This window comes from Trichomycterus rosablanca, chromosome 3 (genome assembly GCF_030014385.1).
Source record: "Trichomycterus rosablanca isolate fTriRos1 chromosome 3, fTriRos1.hap1, whole genome shotgun sequence".
Lineage (NCBI taxonomy): Eukaryota > Metazoa > Chordata > Actinopteri > Siluriformes > Trichomycteridae > Trichomycterus > Trichomycterus rosablanca.
In genome coordinates, this window is record NC_085990.1 from 11,606 (window position 1) to 36,096 (window position 24,491).

The 24,491-nt window shown below is 46.8% G+C and overlaps 2 long non-coding RNA genes across 2 annotated transcripts; both read right to left on the bottom strand.

The window, feature by feature from the left end:
* Nucleotides 1-701: 701 nt before the first annotated feature.
* On the bottom strand, nucleotides 702-23,623 carry LOC134310128 (uncharacterized). The gene is made up of 3 exons (XR_010011268.1): nucleotides 23,595-23,623; nucleotides 21,250-21,411; nucleotides 702-829 (listed from the first exon to the last, which is right to left on the bottom strand). It is a non-coding gene; the product is annotated as an uncharacterized LOC134310128 (long non-coding RNA).
* Nucleotides 9,490-12,925, bottom strand: LOC134310127 (uncharacterized). The gene is made up of 4 exons (XR_010011267.1): nucleotides 12,373-12,925; nucleotides 12,125-12,272; nucleotides 11,291-11,380; nucleotides 9,490-10,176 (listed from the first exon to the last, which is right to left on the bottom strand). It is a non-coding gene; the product is annotated as an uncharacterized LOC134310127 (long non-coding RNA).
* Nucleotides 23,624-24,491: the final 868 nt, after the last annotated feature.

Genomic DNA, 24,491 nt, shown 5'->3' on the forward strand with positions numbered 1-24,491 from the left:
CGTTAGGCTGCAAATTTTGTCAATCAGATGAATCGACGTTGTGCACGACGATCGAGAGTGTCTTACTGAATCTACATATAGGGTATACGTCATCGTCTAAAACTCTCTGTGAAAATGTTTCACTCCACTAGCGTTGTACATTATTAACCACATTCCTTGTTGTTTAACTCCAAAGGCATTCTGATGGAAACCTGTGACGACACTGACAATACCTCGTGCCGGATGTGACGGGTCTGGAGTGATCTGCACCAAGAATGACAAGAAATCACTACACACAAGTCCATTGTTATTTATCTATCTATTACCAGTTATCACTTTTAGATCATTTCATTCTGTGTCTGTGTGGTTTGTTCAAATCGTACGTTAAATCGTACATTAGTGAGTCATTCGATAGACAAGTTTTGGCGGTCGACAGTCGTGTTCCAAGAATGGGTTTTAGTGTTTTAGCGATCGAGAAAAACTGTAATTGGTGTACGTTAAAAAAAAGTTTGACGTCATCACAACACATTGTCTTAGAGTGTACTAGATTTGTTGGTCTTCGATATAAACATATGGATTTACAGGTTTTAACTATCGATTCAAATAAAATGACAATAAAAGCAGTATAAACAAAACAAGGTCTGTAGGTTGTGAGGACAATACTATGTGTCTATAAGAAATAGTTTCACAACATTCCATCTATATATTAAAAGATTCGAATGGATTTATTGTAATAAGTGCAGAGTAAATGCTTCCCACGTTTTTCTGTTAGTTTGATGAGGCTGAAGTTGGCATGGCCAAAATGCACCACTAGGGGTCTGTCTCTGCACGTGCCTGACACTCCTTCCATCTACATGTGAAAAAAAAAAGAGAAAAGTTAAATCGAGACAACCCTACTTTATTTACGTAGTGCTTCTTACAGTGGACCGTTGTCTCGAAGCATCTTCACGAAATCCATGACCGACAGACGCTCCCTGAAAATCACACCCAGAAACATCGAGAGGGAAACAGGGTGAAAGGCCTTCAGAGTGAAACGTGAAAGGACTCGCTCGAGACGTGGACGGGTGCTGCGTCTCGGCACGCGGAGCCTCCCGGGGCGATCCGTCGACGTCCGGACCTTCGGTACGGCCGGGGACCCTAAGAAACCTCTTTGGGAATCCGGGACACTTTTGTAATTTTGGACCTAACCAAGGTCTTTCTACTCACTTGCAGCCAGAAGGTCCTGGACAGTGCCATATGGTGCGTCTCGGCACACCGAGCCTCCTGTAGGGATCTGGCGAGGTCTGTGCCTTCGGTTCGGCCTGGGACCCCGAAAAACCACTTCTGGAATCCGGGACACTTTCGTGCGTTGGGACCTAACCATGGTCTTTATCGTCGCTCTGACCTGAGAGAGCCGGGACTTTGCCATATGGTGCGTCTCGGCACGCCGAGCCTCCTGTAGGGATCTGGCTCGGCCTGGGCCTTGGGCTCGGCCTGGGTCCCTAAAAAACCTCTTTGGGAATCCGGGACACTTTTGTAATTTTGGACCTAACCAAGGTCTTTCTACTCACTCGCAGCCAGAAGGTCCTGGACAGTGCCATATGGTGCGTCTCGGCACACCGAGCCTCCTGTAGGGATCTGGCTACGTCTGGGCCTTCGGTTCGGCCTGGGACCCTAAAAAACCTCTTTGGGAATCCAAGACACTTTGGTAATTTTGGCCCTAACCGTGGTCTTTCTCATCACTCGCAGCCAGAAGGACCCGGACAGTGCCGTATGGTGCGTCTCGGCACGCCGAGCCTCCTGTGGGGATCTGGCGAGGCCTGGGCCTTCGGTTCGGCCTGGGACCCTAAGAAACCTCTTTGGGAATCCGGGACACTTTTGTAATTTCGGCCCTAACCGTGGTCTTTATCGTCACTCTGACCCGAGAGAGCCGGGACTTTGCCGTATGGTGCGTCTCGGCACGCCGAGCCTCCTGTGGGGATCTGGCGAGCTCTGGGCCTTCGGTTCGGCCTGGGACCCTAAGAAACCTCTTTGGGAATCCGAGACACTTTGGTAATTTTGGCCCTAACCGTGGTCTTTCTCGTCACTCGCAGCCAGAAGGTCCCGGACCGTGACCGTGACGGTCTTTCGGGCGAGGACCGTCGGTACAGACCGTGAGATCACCGGTACGACGGGGGTCTTCCGGCTTCGTTTTGGCATGACCTAGGGGACGTATCACTAAAGTGTCCAGGATTCCCAAAGTGGTTTCTCTACATCCAAAGGCACCCAGGACCTACAGACCTCACCGGACTCCGCCACGGCGAAGCCCTGGCCGAGACGCACCTTTTGACCGAAGCGTTTGACCCTAGGGGCGACCCGTCTCTATGTGGTTAGGGACTATATCATCGAAGCGTCCCAGATCGCAGGAGTGGTTTTTCCACATCCAAAGGCGCCCACGAGGTCAGAACCTCTCCGGACTCCGCCACGGCCGAAGCCCTGGCCGAGACGCACCTTTTGACCGGAGCGTTCGACCCTGGGCGCGAGCCTGGACCATGGGTCTGTGATGCGCCCGACAGCATGAACAGAAGAACTGTATCGTCGGCATACTCGACCAGGAGGGTGGCGTGGATCTGCAGTCATCGGTACATAGGATGAAGAGAAGTGGAGAGAGGACACGGCCCCGAGGAGAGCCAGTAGACGTGTGTCGAAGGTCGGAATGGACATTATCGACCAGCGCTCTCTGTGATGTACGGGTTGGAAGATTGGGTGGACGTGTCGTCTCTCACAGAAAAGTACAGGAAGGTCAGCTAGACACCGGACCCCAGACACCACCCTCTGGGGTGTTCTGGGGCACCGGGGAGACGCCGGGTCGGCACAGAGTCCGTTCTGGAGCTCCGGAGGGTTGCAATTCCCAAAGTGGCATCAGAGTACAAAAGCGTCCCCTTCAAACCCCGGGACGCTCACGGGTTAGTGTTTGGATATTACAAAAGTGGCCTCAGATTGCAAAAGTGTACCCAAAGGAAAAAAAGGGTTGGCTCACGGCTTAGTTTCGCCATCCGAAGCGAGGTAGGGTCGTGGTACCAAAGTGGCATCAGAGTACAAAAGCGTCCCAGGAGGGCTCACGGGTTAGTGTTTAGCTAGTACAAAAGTGGCATCATATTACCAAAGTGGCATATTGGTACCAAAGTGGCATATCACGACCGGATCCGACGTCCGGGACACGTTCCCCTGGTCTCTCTGAGGCCGGGAACCTCTCTAGCACAGGTCCCCGGACCGAGGGAATGTTGGGAACGACCAAAGTGTCCTTAGATTTGCCACGTGTCGTCTGACCCTAACCCTCTAATTTCGGGGTTCACGACCCCAGGGTAGGGGTCGGGTCTGGGCGTCTCTCGGTGGTTAGGGACTATGTCATCTAAGCGTCCCAGATCGCAGAAGTGGCCGAGACGCTCGCTCTGGCAAAGTACGAGGACCGACGTATCGAAGGGTTTGGCTCGAGGTCTTCTTCCCACTCGTTAAACAGAGAGACAGTCCTCTGGCAAAGTACGAGGACCGACATATCAAAGAGTTGGGCTCGAGGTCTTTTTCCCCACTCGTTACACAAAGAGACAGTGCACAGGCAAAGTACGAGGACTGACATATCAAAAAGTTTGGCTGGAGATCCAACGTGTGGGGGGGGGGGTTCCCCCCCCCCAACCCCCCCGAGTCGGGGGGGTCCCCCCCCCTACCCCCCGTCCAGGGTCGCTCTGAAGGCCGTTTGTCCTGGACATAAACGGGCTGGTTAGTAATTTATATCACCGAAGTGTCTCCTATTACGAAATCGCACCTTCTTCCACCCGAACACTAGGCACATCTTCTGCCAGAGTATGAGTCTGACACCTCACGGCCTCGGAAGGGCCGCCGGGCCGGATCTCCCGTACGGGTCCGAGACCCGGCGTGGGTCGCCCCCCGGGCCTGACGCGCCGCATATCCGAAGCCCGGCCCCCCGGGTGGGCGGGAACAGGAAGTAGACTCGGGAAGGTCCTAGGGACGCGGGACCCGGACGGGAGCGCTCGACTCGCCGTACGTAGTCGCCCTGGACGCTTTCGTTCCTGGGCTTAAACGGGCCGGTTAGTGATTTATATCACCGAAGTGTCACCTGGGACCACTCCTTTCTGGGGCCCTGGCTCCCGGACCGAAGGGCCCACGGTCACGGGGCTCCGATATGTCGCCCACACGGCGGCCCGGTCCGTCGTACTCGGATCCCGCGGGCCTGCGACCTCGCTTGGCGAAATTCCGTCTCTTTCCACCCGAACACTAGGCACAGAGTCTGCCAGAGTATAAGTCTAACACCCGAGTGCCTGGACGAAGCCTCAGAGCGCACCGACGCCCGGGTCGCCCGTACGGGTCCGAGACCCGGCGTGGGTCGCCCCCCGGGCCTGACGCGCCACATATCCGAAGCCCGGCCCCCCGGGTGGGCGGGAACAGGAAGTAGACTCGGGAAGGTCCTAGGGACGCGGGACCCGGACGGGAGCGCTCGACTCTGGGTCCCGAGTGGCCCTGAAGGCTTTTTCGTTCTGGACATAAACTGGCCGGTTAGTAAAATATATCACCGAAGCGTCACCAGCGACGACTCCGTAAAGTCACGTTCTCCCCCGGCACACGGCGTGGCTCTGGAGGCTTCTCGCACCCTTCGAGCGTACGGTCGTGCGCAGAGACACGGAGGCAGATGCAACAGTTTGTACGAGAGTCCGACGTGTGGGGGGGGGTCCCCCCCCCCCAACCCCTCTGATTCGGGGGGGGGCCCCCCCCGAACCCCCCGCCACCCGAGCCTCCGCCTAGGCTCGTACGCCCGGGAGGCCGTATCTCGGAGGCCTCTCGACCCACGGTCTCGGGGCTCCGATATGTCGCTCGGGAGGCGCCCCCGTACGCCCTCTCCGAGTCCGGAGTCCCCGCGACCTCCGCTTCCCTCGCGGGACCCCTGGACGTGATCCTCGGGCCCGGGCCTATTCGCGTGCGCCCGGGAGGCCGTATCTCGGAGGCCTCTCGACCCACGGTCGCGGGGCTCCGATATGTCGCTCGGGACGCGCCTTCGTACGCCCTCTCCGATCCCCGAGTCCCCGCGACCTCCGCTTCCCTCGCGGGACCCTCGGACGTGCTCCTCGGGCCCGGGCCTATCCGCGTACGCCCCGGGGGCCGTATCTCGGAGGCCGTCCGACCCGCGTCCGCGGGGCTCCGACATGTCGCTCGGGACGCGCCCCCGTACGCCCTCTCCGATTCCCGAATCCACGAGACCTGAGGTTCTCTCGCGGGACCCCCGGACGTGGTCCTCGGGCCCGTGCCTATCCGCGTACGCCCGGGAGGCCGTATCTCGGAGGCCGTACGACCCACGGCCGCGGGTCTCCGGTATGTCGTTCGGGACGCGCCCCCCTACGCCCTCTCCGATTCCCGAGTCCCCGCGACCTCCGCCTCCCTCGCGGGACCCCCGGACGTGCTTTTCGGGCCTAGGCCTACTCGCGTACGCCCCGGGGGCCGTATCTCGGAGGCCTCTCGACCCACGGACGCGGGGCTCGGATATGTCGCTCGGGTCGCGCCCCCGTACGACCCCTCCGATTTCGGTGGCGATACGACGACCTTTCGAAAACTGCCTTTTTTCACACTTTTCGACATACAGTCCTATGGCAAAAAGTCCTGGTTTTCAGCTCTCTCACACACACACACACACACTGCTCTGGCTGAGTGAAAGGTAAGACATATCCAACGGTTCATCTGGGAAAGCCCGAGTGGGGGGGGGGGGTACCCCCCTCGCCCCTAAAGACGACACCCACCCCCCCCATCCCGCCCCCCCCCCCCCCCCCCCCCAACGAAGAAGCCTTCTCTGAGCGATCTCTCCACACGGGGTGCTCGTACCGGGCCCGTACTCGGTGGGGGCGCCCCCCCGGCCGCGCCCGGCCGCCCCCCCGAAGCCCCGCCCCCCCAGTGGGCGGGAACCGGAAGTAGACTCGGGAAGGTCCTAGGGACGCGGGACCCGGACGGGAGCGCTCGACTCGCCGTACGTAGTCGCCCTGGACGCTTTCGTTCCTGGGCTTAAACGGGCCGGTTAGTGATTTATATCACCGAAGTGTCACCTGGGACCACTCCTTTCTGGGGCCCTGGCTCCCGGACCGAAGGGCCCACGGTCACGGGGCTCCGATATGTCGCCCACACGGCGGCCCGGTCCGTCGTACTCGGATCCCGCGGGCCTGCGACCTCGCTTGGCGAAATTCCGTCTCTTTCCACCCGAACACTAGGCACAGAGTCTGCCAGAGTATAAGTCTAACACCCGAGTGCCTGGACGAAGCCTCAGAGCGCACCGACGCCCGGGTCGCCCGTACGGGTCCGAGACTCGGCGTGGGTCGCCCCCCGGGCCTGACGCGCCACATATCCGAAGCCCGGCCCCCCGGGTGGGCGGGAACAGGAAGTAGACTCGGGAAGGTCCTAGGGACGCGGGACCCGGACGGGAGCGCTCGACTCTGGGTCCCGAGTAGCCCTGAAGGCTTTTTCGTTCCTGGGCTTAAACGGGCCGGTTAGTAATTTATATCACCGAAGTGTCACCTGGGACCACTCCTTTCTGGGGCCCTCGCTCCCGGACCGAAGGGCCCACGGTCACGGGGCTCCGATATGTCGCCCCCACGGCGGCCCGGTCCGTCATACTCGGATCCCGCGGGCCCGCGACCTCGCTTGGCGAAATTACGTCTCTTTCCACCCGAACACTAGGCACAGAGTCTGCCAGAGTATGAGTCTAACACCCGAGTGCCTGGACGAAGCCTCAGAGCGCACCGACGCCCGGGTCGCCCGTACGGGTCCGAGACCCGGCGTGGGTCGCCCCACGGGCCTGACGCGCCGCATATCCGAAGCCCGGCCCCCCGGGTGGGCGGGAACGGGAAGTAGACTCGGGAAGGTCCTAGGGACGCGGGACCCGGACGGGAGCGCTCGACTCGCCGTACGTAGTCGCCCTGGACGCTTTCGTTCCTGGGCTTAAACGGGCCGGTTAGTGATTTATATCACCGAAGTGTCACCTGGGACCACTCCTTTCTGGGGCCCTGGCTCCCGGACCGAAGGGCCCACGGTCACGGGGCTCCGATATGTCGCCCCCACGGCGGCCCGGTCCGTCGTACTCGGATCCCGCGGGCCTGCGACCTCGCTTGGCGAAATTCCGTCTCTTTCCACCCGAACGCTAGGCACAGAATCTGCCAGAGTATGAGTCTAACACCCGAGTGCCTGGACGAAGCCTCAGAGCGCACCGACGCCCGGGTCGCCCGTACGGGTCCGAGACCCGGCGTGGGTCGCCCCCCGGGCCTGACGCGCCGCGTATCCGAAGCCCGGCCCCCCGGGTGGGCGGGAACGGGAAGTAGACTCGGGAAGGTCCTAGGGACGCGGGACCCGGACGGGAGCGCTCGACTCTGGGTCCCGAGTGGCCCTGAAGGCTTTTTCGTTCTGGACATAAACTGGCCGGTTAGTAAAATATATCACCGAAGCGTCACCAGCGACGACTCCGTAAAGTCACGTTCTCCCCCGGCACACGGCGTGGCTCTGGAGGCTTCTCGCACCCTTCGAGCGTACGGTCGTGCGCAGAGACACGGAGGCAGATGCAACAGTTTGTACGAGAGTCCGACGTGTGGGGGGGGGTCCCCCCCCCCCAACCCCTCTGATTCGGGGGGGGGCCCCCCCCGAACCCCCCGCCACCCGAGCCTCCGCCTAGGCTCGTACGCCCGGGAGGCCGTATCTCGGAGGCCTCTCGACCCACGGTCTCGGGGCTCCGATATGTCGCTCGGGAGGCGCCCCCGTACGCCCTCTCCGAGTCCGGAGTCCCCGCGACCTCCGCTTCCCTCGCGGGACCCCTGGACGTGATCCTCGGGCCCGGGCCTATTCGCGTGCGCCCGGGAGGCCGTATCTCGGAGGCCTCTCGACCCACGGTCGCGGGGCTCCGATATGTCGCTCGGGACGCGCCTTCGTACGCCCTCTCCGATCCCCGAGTCCCCGCGACCTCCGCTTCCCTCGCGGGACCCTCGGACGTGCTCCTCGGGCCCGGGCCTATCCGCGTACGCCCCGGGGGCCGTATCTCGGAGGCCGTCCGACCCGCGTCCGCGGGGCTCCGACATGTCGCTCGGGACGCGCCCCCGTACGCCCTCTCCGATTCCCGAATCCACGAGACCTGAGGTTCTCTCGCGGGACCCCCGGACGTGGTCCTCGGGCCCGTGCCTATCCGCGTACGCCCGGGAGGCCGTATCTCGGAGGCCGTACGACCCACGGCCGCGGGTCTCCGGTATGTCGTTCGGGACGCGCCCCCCTACGCCCTCTCCGATTCCCGAGTCCCCGCGACCTCCGCCTCCCTCGCGGGACCCCCGGACGTGCTTTTCGGGCCTAGGCCTACTCGCGTACGCCCCGGGGGCCGTATCTCGGAGGCCTCTCGACCCACGGACGCGGGGCTCGGATATGTCGCTCGGGTCGCGCCCCCGTACGACCCCTCCGATTTCGGTGGCGATACGACGACCTTTCGAAAACTGCCTTTTTTCACACTTTTCGACATACAGTCCTATGGCAAAAAGTCCTGGTTTTCAGCTCTCTCACACACACACACACACACTGCTCTGGCTGAGTGAAAGGTAAGACATATCCAACGGTTCATCTGGGAAAGCCCGAGTGGGGGGGGGGGGTACCCCCCTCGCCCCTAAAGACGACACCCACCCCCCCCATCCCGCCCCCCCCCCCCCCCCAACGAAGAAGCCTTCTCTGAGCGATCTCTCCACACGGGGTGCTCGTACCGGGCCCGTACTCGGTGGGGGCGCCCCCCCGGCCGCGCCCGGCCGCCCCCCCGAAGCCCCGCCCCCCCAGTGGGCGGGAACCGGAAGTAGACTCGGGGAGGTCCTAGAGACGCGGGACCGCCGCGGTCCGCCCCCCCCGCCCGCCCACGCCCCCCCGGACGGGCCTGGGGACGATCGGGCGAGTCTCGGGGAACGCGTCGCAGAAAGTCCTCGGGGGTCGCGGGGGGGGCCCCCCCCCGCCCCCCCCGACCCACCCACCGGGTCCCGGGGCCGTGGGACGACTCTTGCCGAAAATATTACCGGGTGGGCACGGGGACCCTTCGGCGCTCTGGCCACGCCCCCACGGACCCACCCACCGGGTCCCGGGGCCGTGGGACGACTCTTGCCGAAAATATTACCGGGTGGGCACGGGGACCCTTCGGCGCTCTGGCCACGCCCCCCCGGACCCACCCACCGGGTCCCGGGGCCGTCGGCCATGTGTCGAGGAAAATATGACCGAATGGGCACGGGGACGTTTCGGTACCCTGGCCACCGTCGAGTCGATTTCGTGGTGTGACTTAAGTTGGCATTGGCCCGAGACCGCGAAATTCTGCCCCCCGTCATGCAGTACAGGCCAACTTGGTCGGGGCCCGTTCGCTATACTAATGCATGGGAAAGTTAGGTTCGGCAAAAACGATCTTGGCCTATCCCACTTCGTGTCTCCGCCAATGGGAAAAAAGCCACATTGGTTAAACATCCCCTAACCCTAACCCTGTCTGACTTGAAATACTATGTGAAAGTGTGGCAGAATTATCCACAGTGCAGTAATAATTACATCTAAAGCACTTGACCCCTAAAAACTACCCAACAGAAAGCTATTACAGTAATGTTGTGTATTGGTGATACGATTTTTTTAAAGATATGGTGCAAGACATTGTTTAAAAATAAAAACCCCAGATGTGTAGCTTTTACTCATGTGTTTTTGGATAGCAAATAAAACGTGGAGTTCTCTCACCACCACTGAAAAGAAATGTAAGTCAGTACTACAATGGGGCCTTACCACTTACCTCTTTATATATGAACTATTGAATCATGCAGAACTTTAGATGTAGTCCCCTTTAAGAACAAAACAGCAACACCTATTTAGTACCAAATGCCCATGAACATAATTGCACTTGCAAGTGCAATTTTTGGCAATACATAAAACACAGAAAAAATTTATAAATCCACTATATCCAGTGAAAAATATTCCAGTATATTCAACTCTTAACTACAGAGTTTCACACAGAAGTCTGTTTCGAAGTCCATGAACCCTGGCAGAACACTGTTCACCACCAATGTTCATTAGAACCTTCTGAATGTTACTCAGGACAATCTGCTCCTCCAGCACCACCGAAAAGTCAAAGACGTCCTCTCCTTCTTTTACCAGCAGGATACCAACATTCACTCCTTTTCCCATACGTTCCTCACTCTCTGTAGCCTACAAGTAACAAAAGGAAATAAAATTAATTAAATGTTACATTTCCTCTGGCCCAAATAAAAAAAGGAAACACACATGCATGTTTGTGAGTACATCCATAAGCGATTTTCATATTACCGTAGGCAAATACTATACCTATGCCTACACCTAACCCATATGCTTAACCTCTGTACCCAACACTAAAACTAACTTTAACAGGAGTATCAAAAAGGCTATTTGTTATTATTTAGTAGTAAATCAATCAGGTAATAGGTAAGGCCTCCTAGCATACCAATTGTACTGATCTTACCAACAACTGAATGCTCTAAAATCAATAATCTTAAATAGTGTTTACTTTGGGTACATGTGTCTCCCATCTGCATAAAAATGTCAAAAGAAGCACCTTTAAACTAATTCTATGTAAATATATAAACTATTATATAAACTACAATGTCACAATCTCACAATTCCTTATTCAATCATAATCATATACAGATCTGCTCTCTCTAAATGCCAAGCAATGCAAAGGATTAAAAAAAAATCAGTTAACATTCCACTTTAAGTGTCAACACCACATATCTTTGATTAAAAACTGTTTAATAACATGTTCAAAACAGATTAAAAAAATAGCAGGCCATAATGAACTTTCAGCAGTAATGAAATCATATTTACTAAAGGGTTATTTCATGTCATTTTAAAATCACAAGACCAGTTCAGAGTGTATATGATTATGCACACATTAAAAATTAAATGCTTTCACCAAACTGGTTAATAACCAATATGAATCAGTTTCAAATATAAAGTATAAAATCCACAGTTAGTTCAGACCGTGCAATGTGCTTGCTTGGCTGAGAGATATTGTAGTTGTGCCAATATGCATGATAACTGCCCACCATCTAGGCTGTTCTAACCAGGCTGCAGTGGCATCATGAACAAGAAACCTGGACTGCTATATACTGGAACCACATCATCTTTAGCGATAAACCCAGCTTCTGTCTGGGATCTGATGAGTTTGAGTATAGAGAGTTTCATTCTGGAGTTTAGAAAATGAACACTCATTTTACATTACCATGTTTGATACCTTAAACTCTACAAGTTATGTTACACATGCAATACATGTTCTGATCACACTTACCTCAGCAGTCTTTAAAAACTTGGATGGATCCTCTCTGAGAAAGTGTGGAAGGCCTCTAAGCGTGACTGACCTTTTATTTTGGAGTGAATTCTGTTGAAGACAGAGCACATAAGGCATGTCAGTATGAGTAACTACAATTAAATTGGTTAGGGAACCAATCTTGTGATCGTAAGGTTGCCGGTTCGATCCTCTGACAGAACCTTGGGCAAGTCACCTAACCAACTGTTCTCTGGGCGCCGTTGATAAGGCTGCCTCCTAGTGTGTGTTCACTAATGTGTATGTGTGTTTCACTGCATGGACGGGTAAAATGCAGAGGACTAATTCTAATTTGTGCAAGCACAGTGGCCAATGAGTGTGTGGTGTGGTACATGGGTTGGGTACCAAAATCAGTACTTTTAAAAGAGCCTCACAGGACCACCACATGCATTATTTAAGTGGTGGATCATTCTCAGCATTGCAGGGACACCAACATGGTGGTAGTGTTTTAGTGTGTGTTGTGTCTTCCACTTGTATCAGCAGACCAGTGTCACTGCTGGACTGAGAATAGCCCACCAACCAAAAACATCCAGCCAACAGTGTCCTGTGGCAACTAATGGACTACAGGATGACTAATGTAAACTGTGTACGAAAAGATGAGCTATTGTCCCTGACATTACATCACAAAGTGGACCAACAAGGTAATAGAGCTGACTGTGAAAGGACACAGTGTTTAAAAACTCCAGTGTCTGCTGTACTCGCACAGTGCTGAGTCTGATCCACTCACCAGTGCAACACTCATTACCACATCACATCTGAGTGAACTGCATATTTCTCGGACACAGCTGTAATACTCACATCATAATCAAGCATAGTCAGGAGGCTCTGAAATGCAGTGACTCTTGGCCCTGTACATCTGCAAGAATCTAGCCAAATGCTGGTCCAGCCCAGAAACAAACGAATCCCACAAGCCAATGGACGTAAGTCGAGTGAATTCAGCTTCAATCTACAGTAAACAAGACAAGAAAACAGAAAAATTTATTCATGCAATGTGTACGTCATGGTACATAATCGGTAATGTAGAGGATTTTTAACATAACATTTACCTGTCGATCAGTGAACAAAGCTGGCCATTTGGCTTTCACCTCTGCCACAAGTGGTTGTTCTTCGACTATTTCTTTTCGTCGTAGAGAGAATGTGCTGGCCATCATGTCAGTAACTTTCTTCCAATCTACTTTCTTCTTCTTCATCTCCTCAACATTATGACTGACTACAGGAACGTCATTTCCTGTCACGCTGTTTTCCTGTTTGGCACGGCCGGATCGCTGCCGATATTTTTTTAAGGAATAAACTGCTGGATTTGATTAAGGAATTCGGTTGGAGGTTGGATAGATGATCGGGTAAAGCTGTTTTCGTATAGGGAAAGACGATCGGAGATCGGCGATTAAGTGCGAGCTTGTAACACCGTTTCAACTACGCGCTCGCTCAGAACGCTCTGCACGGAGGCCGACTGAAGGGGGCTGCTACATCGCGCTAGCTCTAAACAGTCATGCCGCCTAAAGGAGCAGGAATGGCAAGTGAGGATAGTGTTTCCCTTCAACAAGTAAAAGAATTGTTACACCAGCAAAAAGACTTCTATGTTCAACTCCTACAGCAGCAAGAGAGTAATTTTAAAGGATCCGTTCAACTTATAATGGAGACAATGAATAAAAGAGTCGATGAGATTGTGAGAGAGACATGTGAGCTAAAGGCCAGCCTACAGTTTTCTCAAAAGGATATTGAGGAGATGAGTGGGGATATCAAAAGAATCAAAATAGATTTAAAATCAATACAAACTGACAAAGACGATATGTGAATCCATGATAACAATGACTGGAAAGATGGACTATTTGGAGGGTCAGTCTAGGAGAAACAACATTGTAGTGGACGGTATTCCAGAAACTCCAAATGAAAACTGGTCTGAAACAGAAGACAAAGTAAAAAAACTGATGGCTGAGAAACTGAACATGGATAGTACAACAGTTAAAATTGAACGAGCGCATAGGACAGGTAAAATTGCTAACAATGAGTCCAGACCACGTCCTGTAGTGGTGAAATTTCTACGACACAAAGACAAAGCAACTGCCTTAGCAAATTCTAAAAATCTAAAAGGGAGTAACATCTACGTTAGTGAAGATAGTATAGAAGCTGTTCGTCAGAAGAGGAAAGAACTTATGCCAGCCTTGAGAGCTGCAAGAGAGAGGGGTGATGTGGCATATCTTAGATATGATAAACTAGTAGTACATCCTCCCAATAGGATGGAGAAAGCAAAGGAGATGCATAATATAAGAGGTGGGAGTTAGGGCTGGGCGATATATCGAGATTTTATAAAATATCGATATATTTTCATACGCGATATAAGATAAGACAATATCGCCTATATCGATATAGATGTTGCGTTCCAGTTAGATCCGACAGTTCGTCTTTCTCTTCTCCCAGTTTGTCTCTGCACATGTTCACCTGCCCTGCCCCTCTGCCTCACTGAACACAACTCGCCCCTCCCCACTGCTTCACCAGTAAGTCCTGCAGGCAGCGATAGCATGGAGACGGATAAAGACATGACAGAAGCTATCGAAGAGGAGCTGCTTACTGAAAAGAAAAATAATGACTCTTTTTGGAATTATTTGGAGATGGTTCGAATTCAAAGTGTCAGATGAGCAGCAGAATAATGTATTCTGTAGAGAATGCCGAAAACAAGTCCAGACAAAAGGTTCCAGCTCCGTGTACCTTCATTCGTTTTTCACTTCAAATCCCAAAGTTAAAAAACAAGAAAACGAGTCGTTATTCGTTTTAAAAACCAACACAAGCTGCGCTGACATGCACGTATTTACTTCACATCAAGTGTTGAGAAAGTAATAATAACGTAACGGTGCGTCTCCTGTTGTTCTGACTCGTGTTTGTATATGTGATGTGCATATACAGGGGTTGGACAAAATAACTGAAACACCTGTCATTTTAGTGTGGGAGGTTTCATGGCTAAATTGGACCAGTCTGGTGGCCAATCTTCATTAATTGCACATTGCACCAGTAAGAGCAGAGTGTGAAAGTTCAATTAGCAGGGTAAGAGCACAGTTTTGCTCAAAATATTGCAATGCACACAACATTATGGGTGACATACCAGAGTTCAAAAGAGGACAAATTGTTGGTGCACGTCTTGCTGGCGCATCTGTGACCAAGACAGCAAGTCTTTGTGATGTATCGAGAGCCACGGTATCCAGGGTAATGTCAGCATACCACCAAGAAGGACAAACCACATCCAACAGGATTAACTGTGGACGCAAGAGGAAGCTGTCTGAAAGGGATGTTCGGGTGCTAACCCGGATTGTATCCAAAAAACATAAAACCACGGCTGCCCAAATCACGGCAGAATTAAATGTGCACCTCGACTCTCCTGTTTCCACCAGAACTGTCCGTCGGGAGCTCCACAGGGTCGATATACACGGCCGGGCTGCTATAGCCAAACCTTTGGTCACTCGTGCCGATGCCAAACGTCGGTTTCGATGGTGCAAGGAGCGCAAATCTTGGGCTGTGGACAATGTGAAACATGTACTGTTCTCTGATGAGTCCACCTTTACTGTTTTCCCCACATCCGGGAGAGTTACGGTGTGGAGAAGCCCCAAAGAAGCGTACCACCCAGACTGTTGCATGCCCAGAGTGAAGCATGGGGGTGGATCAGTGATGGTTTGGGCTGCCATATCATGGCATTCCCTTGGCCCGATACTTGTGCTAGATGGGCGCGTCACTGCCAAGGACTACCGAACCGTTCTGGAGGACCATGTGCATCCAATGGCGGTGCCGTGTATCAGGATGACAATGCACCAATACACACAGCAAGACTGGTGAAAGATTGGTTTGATGAACATGAAAGTGAAGTTGAACATCTCCCATGGCCTGCACAGTCACCAGATCTAAATATTATTGAGCCACTTTGGGGTGTTTTGGAGAAGCGAGTCAGGAAACGTTTTCCTCCACCAGCATCACGTAGTGACCTGGCCACTATCCTGCAAGAAGAATGGCTTAAAATCCCTCTGACCACTGTGCAGGACTTGTATATGTAATTTCCAAGACGAATTGACGCTGTATTGGCCGCAAAAGGAGGCCCTACACCATACTAATAAATTATTGTGGTCTAAAACCAGGTGTTTCAGTTATTTTGTCCAACCCCTGTATTTGCTCTATCTGTAAATACAAACATTATGGGGATTTCTGTACTGGATGTTGTACGTGGTCGTGTTAGTTTATACAGGACGATCGCCCGACGTCCGACACATCATTTATTTATTTATCTTCTATTATAGTAATTCTTGTTGTCGGCCAATAAACAACCAAACATTATTAAATTGCATGCACTAACTCTGCAGTAAACAAGGAGCAAACAGCAATTAAACAACAAATAAAGCTGTTAAATAATAATAAAGTGAATAATAAAGTGCATCAGCAGAACGCTGATTAAAATGCATTAGATGTTGTAATAGTTACACAGCAACATGAACGATTAGTTCTGCCTGTATTACAGAGTTCTACACAGTAAAATAAAATATTAATGTAAATGTTAATGTTGTGGCGACATATACATAAAATAATGTATAAAGTCCAAACATGGGGGGGTGGGGGGTTAACGAGGGGTTTACTTTAACGGGGTTTTACTTTTAATGTCACACAAGCTCAGCCGGAAACCGTGTCATTCCAACATCTTCCCTACACACTCGCTCCCTGCGCCCTATAGTACATTTAACATTCTTAAAGGACCAGACAATATATCTGTAATTCACATTAGACGACAGGCGATGCCTTAGAAAACAACTTTTTTTTTTCTTAGAATAGCTCTTTTTTTTTTTTTTTTAAGGAAAAATTATTCTTGTGTGAAGCTTCCCCAGCATGAATATTAATAAAAGTGGCTGTAAAAAAATTGGAACATGTAGCTTTGTCTCAGAAGTGTCTTTTTAAAAAAATATCGAGATATATATCGTATATCGCCGTTCAGCAAAAAATATCGAGATATTATTTTTGATCCATATCGCCCAGCCCTAGTGGGAGTCTAGCGGTACGTACGCGAATTAGAACACAAACACAAAATGTGTAATATTAAGAAGTTCATTGTATGATGTAAAGCATAGTTATGAATATAAATAGATAATGCCATCTGTAAATAAACTTTCAAAGAAAGGGTTAAATATAGCACATCTTAATATATGCAGTTTAAGAAACAAAATTCATGAAATAGCTGAAATATTGGAAGATCATAAAATTCATGTTTTAACAGTATCAGAAACACATCTAGACTCTACCTTTGAAAATGATGTTGTAGCAATACAAGGGTTTAATATTTATAGGAAAGATAGGAATAGCTATGGTGGCGGGATTGCGATCTATATCCAAACACATATAGTAGCAAAACTTAGAACTGACTTGTCTTTTAATGAACTAGAAGCCTTGTGGTTACAAATACAGTTACCTCATCTGCAACCTCTACTTGTAGGATGCTGCTATAGACCACCAAATGCTGATAGTAGATATTTTGAATTGATGGGGGAAATGATGGATAAAGTGACTGATGGAAATAGGGAAATATATTTGTTGGGCGACATCAACATTGACTGGCTATCAACATCTTGTCCACTTAAAAAGAAGTGGTTAAATATATTAAATACCTGTTACATAGAACAAGTAGTAACTGTTCCAACAAGAACCGTAACAAATAAGGCGGGAATAAAAACATCTACATGCATAGATCATATTTGTACAAATGCAAGTGATCAGTGTTCTAAGGCTATTTCTGTGCCAGTAGGCAGCAGTGATCATAATATAGTAATTATAACAAGAAAAACTAAAATGCCGAAAGCTGCACCACGAGTAGCTATAAAACGATCTTATAGGCAGTTTAAATTAGACAAATTCATTGAAGATATAAAAACTGTATGCTGGACTGATATATACGAACAGGAAAACCCAGATAATGCACTTGAAAAATTTATGGAGTTGTTTATGCTAGTGGTAGAGAAACACGCACCCTTGAAAAAGTCCACAGTAAGGAACATAAAGTTTCCATGGATGGATGAAGAATTAAAGAACAGCATGGTCCAAAGGGATGAGGCAAAAAGGGAAGCTATAAAAAAATGGCAGTACTGTACTTTGGAAGGTATATTATAAATTGAGAAATTATGTTTGCAAAATCAATAGGAAAAAGAAAAAAAAGAGTATTACAAAAATAGGATTGGGGATTCAATTAACAATGGAAAGGAACTATGGAAGACAGTAAAATCTATATTAGGTAGGAAGGGAAATCTGTTGCCATTTTCTATCGAGGTCGAAGGATCATTTTTAACAAAACCAAAGTCAATAGCTAATTATTTTAACAATTATTTCATTAATAAAACAGATATCCTTCAAAGTAAGAGGACCAAACAAAAGGACAAACAATACCGTTTAAATATAAAAGAGTTAATAATGAAAGAGAAAAACTGTCAATTTAAAAACTTCCATGTAAGTGAGGAAGAGGTTGAAAAACTTATAAACAATATACAAAATGAAAGAACATCGGGAATTGACAACTTAGATGGGAGAATTTTAAAAATGGCTGTAAAATATATAACTAAACCGGTCTGCTATATCTTTAAATTAAGTTTAAGAAAGGGGATATACCCCAAATTGTGGAAGGAAGCAAAAGTGATCCCAATACCTAAAGATATCAAAAGTCCCTTAAATGGACCCAATGGTCGACCTGTAAGTCTACTACCAAGTTTGGGAAAATTGTTAGAGAAAGTAATGACATCTAGAATACAAAGCTATTTATCTGAGAACAATCTAATCTCTAACTGTCGGCATGCTTATAGGAAAGGACATTCAACATGCACTGCATTAATACAAATGAATGATGATTGGTTAAAAGAACTAGAAGATAAAAGATTAGTAGGAGTAATACTTTTAGACCTTAGTGCAGCGTTTGATGTGCTGAATCATGAGCTGTTGTTGAATAAGCTAGTTTGTTATGGGATTGATGCGCCTGTTATTGCATGGTTTCAAAGTTATCTTTCGGATAGGAGTCAAAGGGTTTTTTACAATGGAAGTTTGTCAGAAAGCAAGCAGGTGGATCTTGGAGTCCCACAAGGAAGCTGTCTTGGTCCACTGTTGTTCTCAATATATATAAATGATCTGCCACTAGTGTTGAATAAAGCCAAGTTACAGATGTATGCTGATGATACTACTCTTTATGCATCAGCTGAAACAATGAATGATCTATCTAATGAGTTGGAGGAGGAATTAAAGTCAGTAACAAACTGGATCAAAGACAATAAGCTTATTTTAAACATACCAAAAACAAAGACCATTATAATTGAATCTACATTATCACCAGAAAGAAAATCGGAGGTGACATTAAAGATAGACGAAGAAATTGTAACCGATTTCCCTGCGGTTCCATAATAAATTTAAATGTTATGCCGGCGCTGACCAATAGGGACTGATAATGAGATGGAGAGTTGAGGAAAAGGGGATAAAAGAAGAAGAACACTGGACCAAAAGAAAAAAACAAACACAACCAGCGGTTTAATGGTGTTTAGGAGATACAGATTGAGAAAACGCTGTTTTCATGCTCAATACGGATTTGTAGATTTCATGGCTTTGGTGTTCCTAACCGCAGGCTCATAAGAACGGGTGGATTATTACTGGACTTATGCAAAAGGTGGCAAAGGAGCTGCATGGAAGAAAAGTTTATTGGACTTCAGGATCTCCAGGGTAGCAAGTCCATCTGTATTCATATGGGTATCTCTATCATATCAACAAAAGGACTAACGGGTGAGATCGATCCAAGTCAGGTAGTTACATAAATGGACATTCTGTAAAAGAATATAGTGTATGTATAATTATATTGTGGTGAAAAGATTTGGGTTATATGTGGTTAATATTGTTCGTTTTTTTGTACATGTTTATAATACACACTTGGCTGATATTTTCTATGGTTGAGAATGATTATATTGTAGTACGACATATGACAGACTAGTGTGACCCTGATTTATTAATAGTGACGGTATAAAATTGAAAATACAACCGTTACAAAATAATTAAACAAGTAAAAGAAGTAAAACTATTGGGGGTCATAATAGATGATAGATTATCATGGGAAAAGCATATTGAGAATACGATAACAAAAATGGGCAAATGCTTAGCTGTAATAAGAAGATGTTCAGAATTTTTCACACAGAAGGCATTAAAACTAGTAATAAAATCTTTGGTATTATCTAACTTAGATTACTGTGCAGCAGTATGGTCTAATGCAGCAAAAAAACATCTGATGAAATTACAGATAATGCAGAATAAGGCAGCAAGAACAGCACTGCATTGCCCATATAGAACCAACATTGATAAAATGCACAAGGAACTAGAGTGGCTAAAGGTTGAAGATAGTGGAAGACAAACCTTGTGGAACTCATAAAGAATACTTATGAGCTAAAATATCCAGCGAGCCTTTATGATCAGTTAGAACAAATAAGAGCGAGAGAAACTAATACCACAAGATATTCAACAAAAAACTATTTTAAATTACCAAGAGCAAGAACTAATTACATGTGTAGAACTGTGGTTTACAGAGCTATTAAGGAGTGGAACTCTTTGCCTGTTTCACTACTTAAAATTGAGAGTAAAATATGTTTTAAGAAATCACTAAAAAGACATTATTTAACAAATGTAAAGATTAGCTGAATCAGTGCTAGTAAGATCAATAACCGGGCAGTTTAAGCTAAAACAGAGAAATTTTAATGTAATGTGTTACTTATGTACTATTTAATTGTTTTGTATGTATTTTCTGTTTGTCGGACCCCAGGAAGAATAGCTGCTATGGAAATAGTAGCTAATGGGGATCCAAATAAAACAATAAACTTGTCAAGTATCTCAGATTTTGTGTCTTTGCTTATATTGAGAAGGGTTCCGTTCTCCTGGTATGCTTCATTACCATGTTTGAGCTTCAATTCCACATCATACGAAAATTTAGGAATGACAAAAGGGTCAGGCCAAGGTCGACGGCAAATAGGACTGTCCTCAACGGACGATGGTGATGAAAGACTTGCTGTGTCCAGTGTTGAGTCAGTATGATACGACTCAGGGGCTTGCTTGATAATGATCTTAAGAGTTGCCTTCTCTTTAGGAAGTTCAGACAAGTTTACCAAGTTGCAGAACTCATTGTCAAAGTCTGAATCTTGAAATTGCACTACAAAGTCACCTTCCAAACCAAGCTTGCACTTCAAAAAAGTGTGAAAGGAATCAAGAGTCTCTGGCTCACTGTCAGTACTGTACGTATCTTCCTAATGTCATCTTTGTTTAGAATGATTCTCAGTAGCATTTTGGATTCTGGACACTGGGAGAGAATAAATAAAAAATAGCATCACCTTATTGCCTTAATACCATGTTTTGTTCCCAAACTAACCAGTCCCATTCTGCCTTTGTCCACCTGAAATATGTTTAGAATTTAGTCTTTCTATGGGTAATTCCCATTAATATTTACAGCATTTACCTGACACATATTTTACTAATGCATTGTGCAGATTATGATGCATCATCAAAGAGCTGCTGCAGTTACAATCACTAATAATGGTGTCCTACGAATTCCACAATGCTGAGAACAACGGTAAAATTTATGAGGGTATAAATATTTAAATTGTAAAGATTTAAATATTTCCTTGAAAAATGAAGTGTTATCACAATTCTTACAATGTGTTTATTACAATAACTAATATTGTAATAACGATAAACATTTAATTAATCTTGCAGCCCTGACATTAGGCTTAAAATTAATCGTGTTGGTATGGCCAAGTCTTATCCAGTTCAACTGTTCAGCAATGCATTAAATATACACATCTGAGTTCACTTAATCACATCACTTAAATTGCAACATCTCTTAGCATGAAAATACATCAAGTTTAGGAATAATCTGACAATTTGGTCAAACTTACCTCAATGTAGCAGAAATGCTTTTGGAGGGATCAACAGTCTGCCTCGCACCATATAAGCTGACAGGGGGAAGTAATCGTTGAGTTCCTCTGGCTGGACTACAAGCAGCTTTGCAGAGTAGTTCTTGCAGACTTCATAGCATCTCAGGTGTTCCAGGTACCAAGCTGTATAAGGTTCCACAATAAAACAGGGTGTGTTTTCCACAATTAGCACATTTATCATTTTCCCAAAATCAGGAAGTCCACTTGTGCTTCCTGTGGATAAAAACATTCCTTGAGTGTATTTGGTCCCATGGATGAAAGCAGTTGTAGCAAGAGACACAGAAGTCACACTTTTGTATTTCCTTTTGATAGCGTCCTTAACTGAGAGGTCCAAAATCTCAAAAGAAACAGTTGAAATTTTTCCAACTTGCACTGTTGGTTTGAACAGGTTAGGCATGTCCATATTATAAGCTAACATGAGCTGGTGCCTTGAAGCTAAAGTCATCAAAATATTTTTGAAGTTATTAACGTCCCGGACAACTTTCTTAAAAAAAGCTGTGCTTGGCCTCAAATCTTATTGTCCAGAAGTCAAGTAGAGGACCAAAACAGCGAATTAGATAGGGGTAGTGTTCAAGATAGTGGTGCTTCGGTTTCAACTTAAAAGCAGGAAAAGCTTCTTGCAGAAGCTGCCGATGTTCAAAGATTTTGGCTTCAAGGCAGAAAAGCTTTTCTTCTGTAAATGTGGATGAAGCTAAAATTTCCACAATGTCTTTAAGATCTGTAAGGACACACCAAGCTGTATCATTCTCTGACACTTTATCCCCAATCAGTAATGGCAGCAGCCTCAAAAGTGTCCAATTCTCATGTCCATTCCCACCAATTGTCCCTTTTAACATAAATGTGTTTGGAATTTTATGTGGCCTGTTTGTTTTGTCTGAAAACTTGTATGGGAAACGCTGAATTGCAGTATTTAGTTCCTCTAAAGTAAAATATTTCTTAGCAATCAATGTCTTTAAACACAAACACAGCTCCACAGGCACTATTCCTTCCAGCAAATCATGTAAAAAGTCAGGTGGAAAGGCTGTTACACAGTGAAAAAAGTTTAGCTTATTTAAGACAGTCACTTTTAATACCATTGACAACTATGCTCTCTTGCTCTTTAAGCTTCTGAACAGCTTCATTGTATGATATTTTTGTTCTAAGTGGAAAGCAACCAGTTCTGACAGATGTACTCTGTATTTCACTGCGGCTGGCTAAGCAGAATCTGCAAAGTTTATCAACAGAAAACGACTCCTGAAAGCCAGCAAAAGGAATGTGCTCCTAAATTATCTGATGACACATAAGTACCCGGTCTACTAATGTAAAATCCTTGATTCTCAAATATACAAAGCTCTTTGAGTAGTGGTTCAACAACTCGTTCATAACCAAATGTTTTCACATCAGTACTATTGCACAGCAAGGCTACATATATACTGGACAAGGCTGATCTGTACCTGATAGGCAAATTTGCAATTACCCAATAAATAGCAGTTATTTTATGTTTTTTTTCTTGAAGTTCCCAAAGGGTTACAAATTTCAAATTCGTCTATATATAACCCTAAGTAAACTGACAACTCATGAGAAACAATTTCACTCTCTTTGAAGTATAGCCCATCATAAAATGATCTGTACTGACCTGACTGTGATTGACAAAGTTTTGGAAAAATCAAATGTAACATCACATTTGATTTACTATTTCCTGAGTAGCTGATATAGATACATGCAAGACCGATTGCATACGTAGAAGCAAAGATGCAAGTCTACTCTTAATTTTGTCACCAATGTTATCATGTTCAACTCCAGCATCATAATCATCATCATCATCAAACTGTAAATCAAAATCCACATCAGGTGACTCAGTGTTATTAGAGGAGTTCCCGCCAGCATCTAGTTTAACACCGGAGTGTTCACTCAGTGGTGGGCAAGAAAGAAGTTCAGCTTTAAAGTCTTGTAACAAAGCAGAGCTATGATATCGACTTTTGTGTGAAGTAAAACTTGAATAAACCCTTGACTTAAAAGCACAATGATTAAAAGGACAAATGAGTTTCTTTTTTTCTCAAATGTGTTAAGATGACAGAAGTATTGTTTAACACTTGCAGGTTGGTTAAAGTCACATAACAGGCATCTAATTTTGAAGTTTACAGATTCACCACATTTAAATCCATGACTTCTCACGTGTGTTGCCAGAGCCTTGTGTGACTTAAAATAGCACACACAATCACTGTAAATGCAATGAAGTGGTAATCCTCCTCCATAATGACCGTGACTGGATCTATAATGCTCAAGTATTTTTCGACGATTGTTTGTGAAGTAAGTGCAAAACTTACATGTCCACCTCATACAATAACAGCTGCCATCCAATCAAAACCTGAAAGATAAAGTGACAGTATAACAGCTACAGATAAAATACAACTAACAAGCATGACCACCATTAAAATGACAAACATCTTAAACAAACACAAACATGTTTTAACTAGCTATGACAACCACCCAGACATACTTTAAAATGATACTAATTACTTATTTGGCACTAACTCAACTTTGAATGAAACAGGCAATACAATCTTGCAATGTGCACTAAGGAAAAAAAAAACTAAAACAAATATATATCTGATTTGTATCTGGTAATTCAAATGCCTCTACAATTTCAGTGAATGCTTGTTTGCTTATGGTTAGTTAGGTTTAACTTCACGATTGAAGCTCAAAAGTGACAGGTCGATTAACTGGCCAGCCAATTGACTGCGGTAGTTAGTTTTATATTCGACATTCGTTTAACATTCGCCATTCCGATCTATATAAATGGTTCAAAAAACACCTAACACCTATTTATTTTACGATTTCTTGCACAGATTTAAGTATACTACAAAAATTATTTTATTGTAATTTTGAGGTTAAATGTATTTATTTAAAGAAAGATTAAAATGAAACCGCTGATTAAGCGCCAAGTTCAGCTAAAGCGTTAGGGAGCGTCATCAAACTATCAGAAAAACGTAGGAAACATTTACTCTGCACTTATTACAGAGAAATACATCCATTAAAGTCTTGTAATGTATTAATGGATTCATGTCAATCTATTTTTTATGAACACAAAATAATGTATCTCACAACCTACAAACCTTGTTTTATAGATGATACCTTTATTTTTATTTTATTTTTATTTATACTTAAGATCAATGAATACGTAATACTTTTATATTGGAACTAAATAAATCTATTAAACTCTT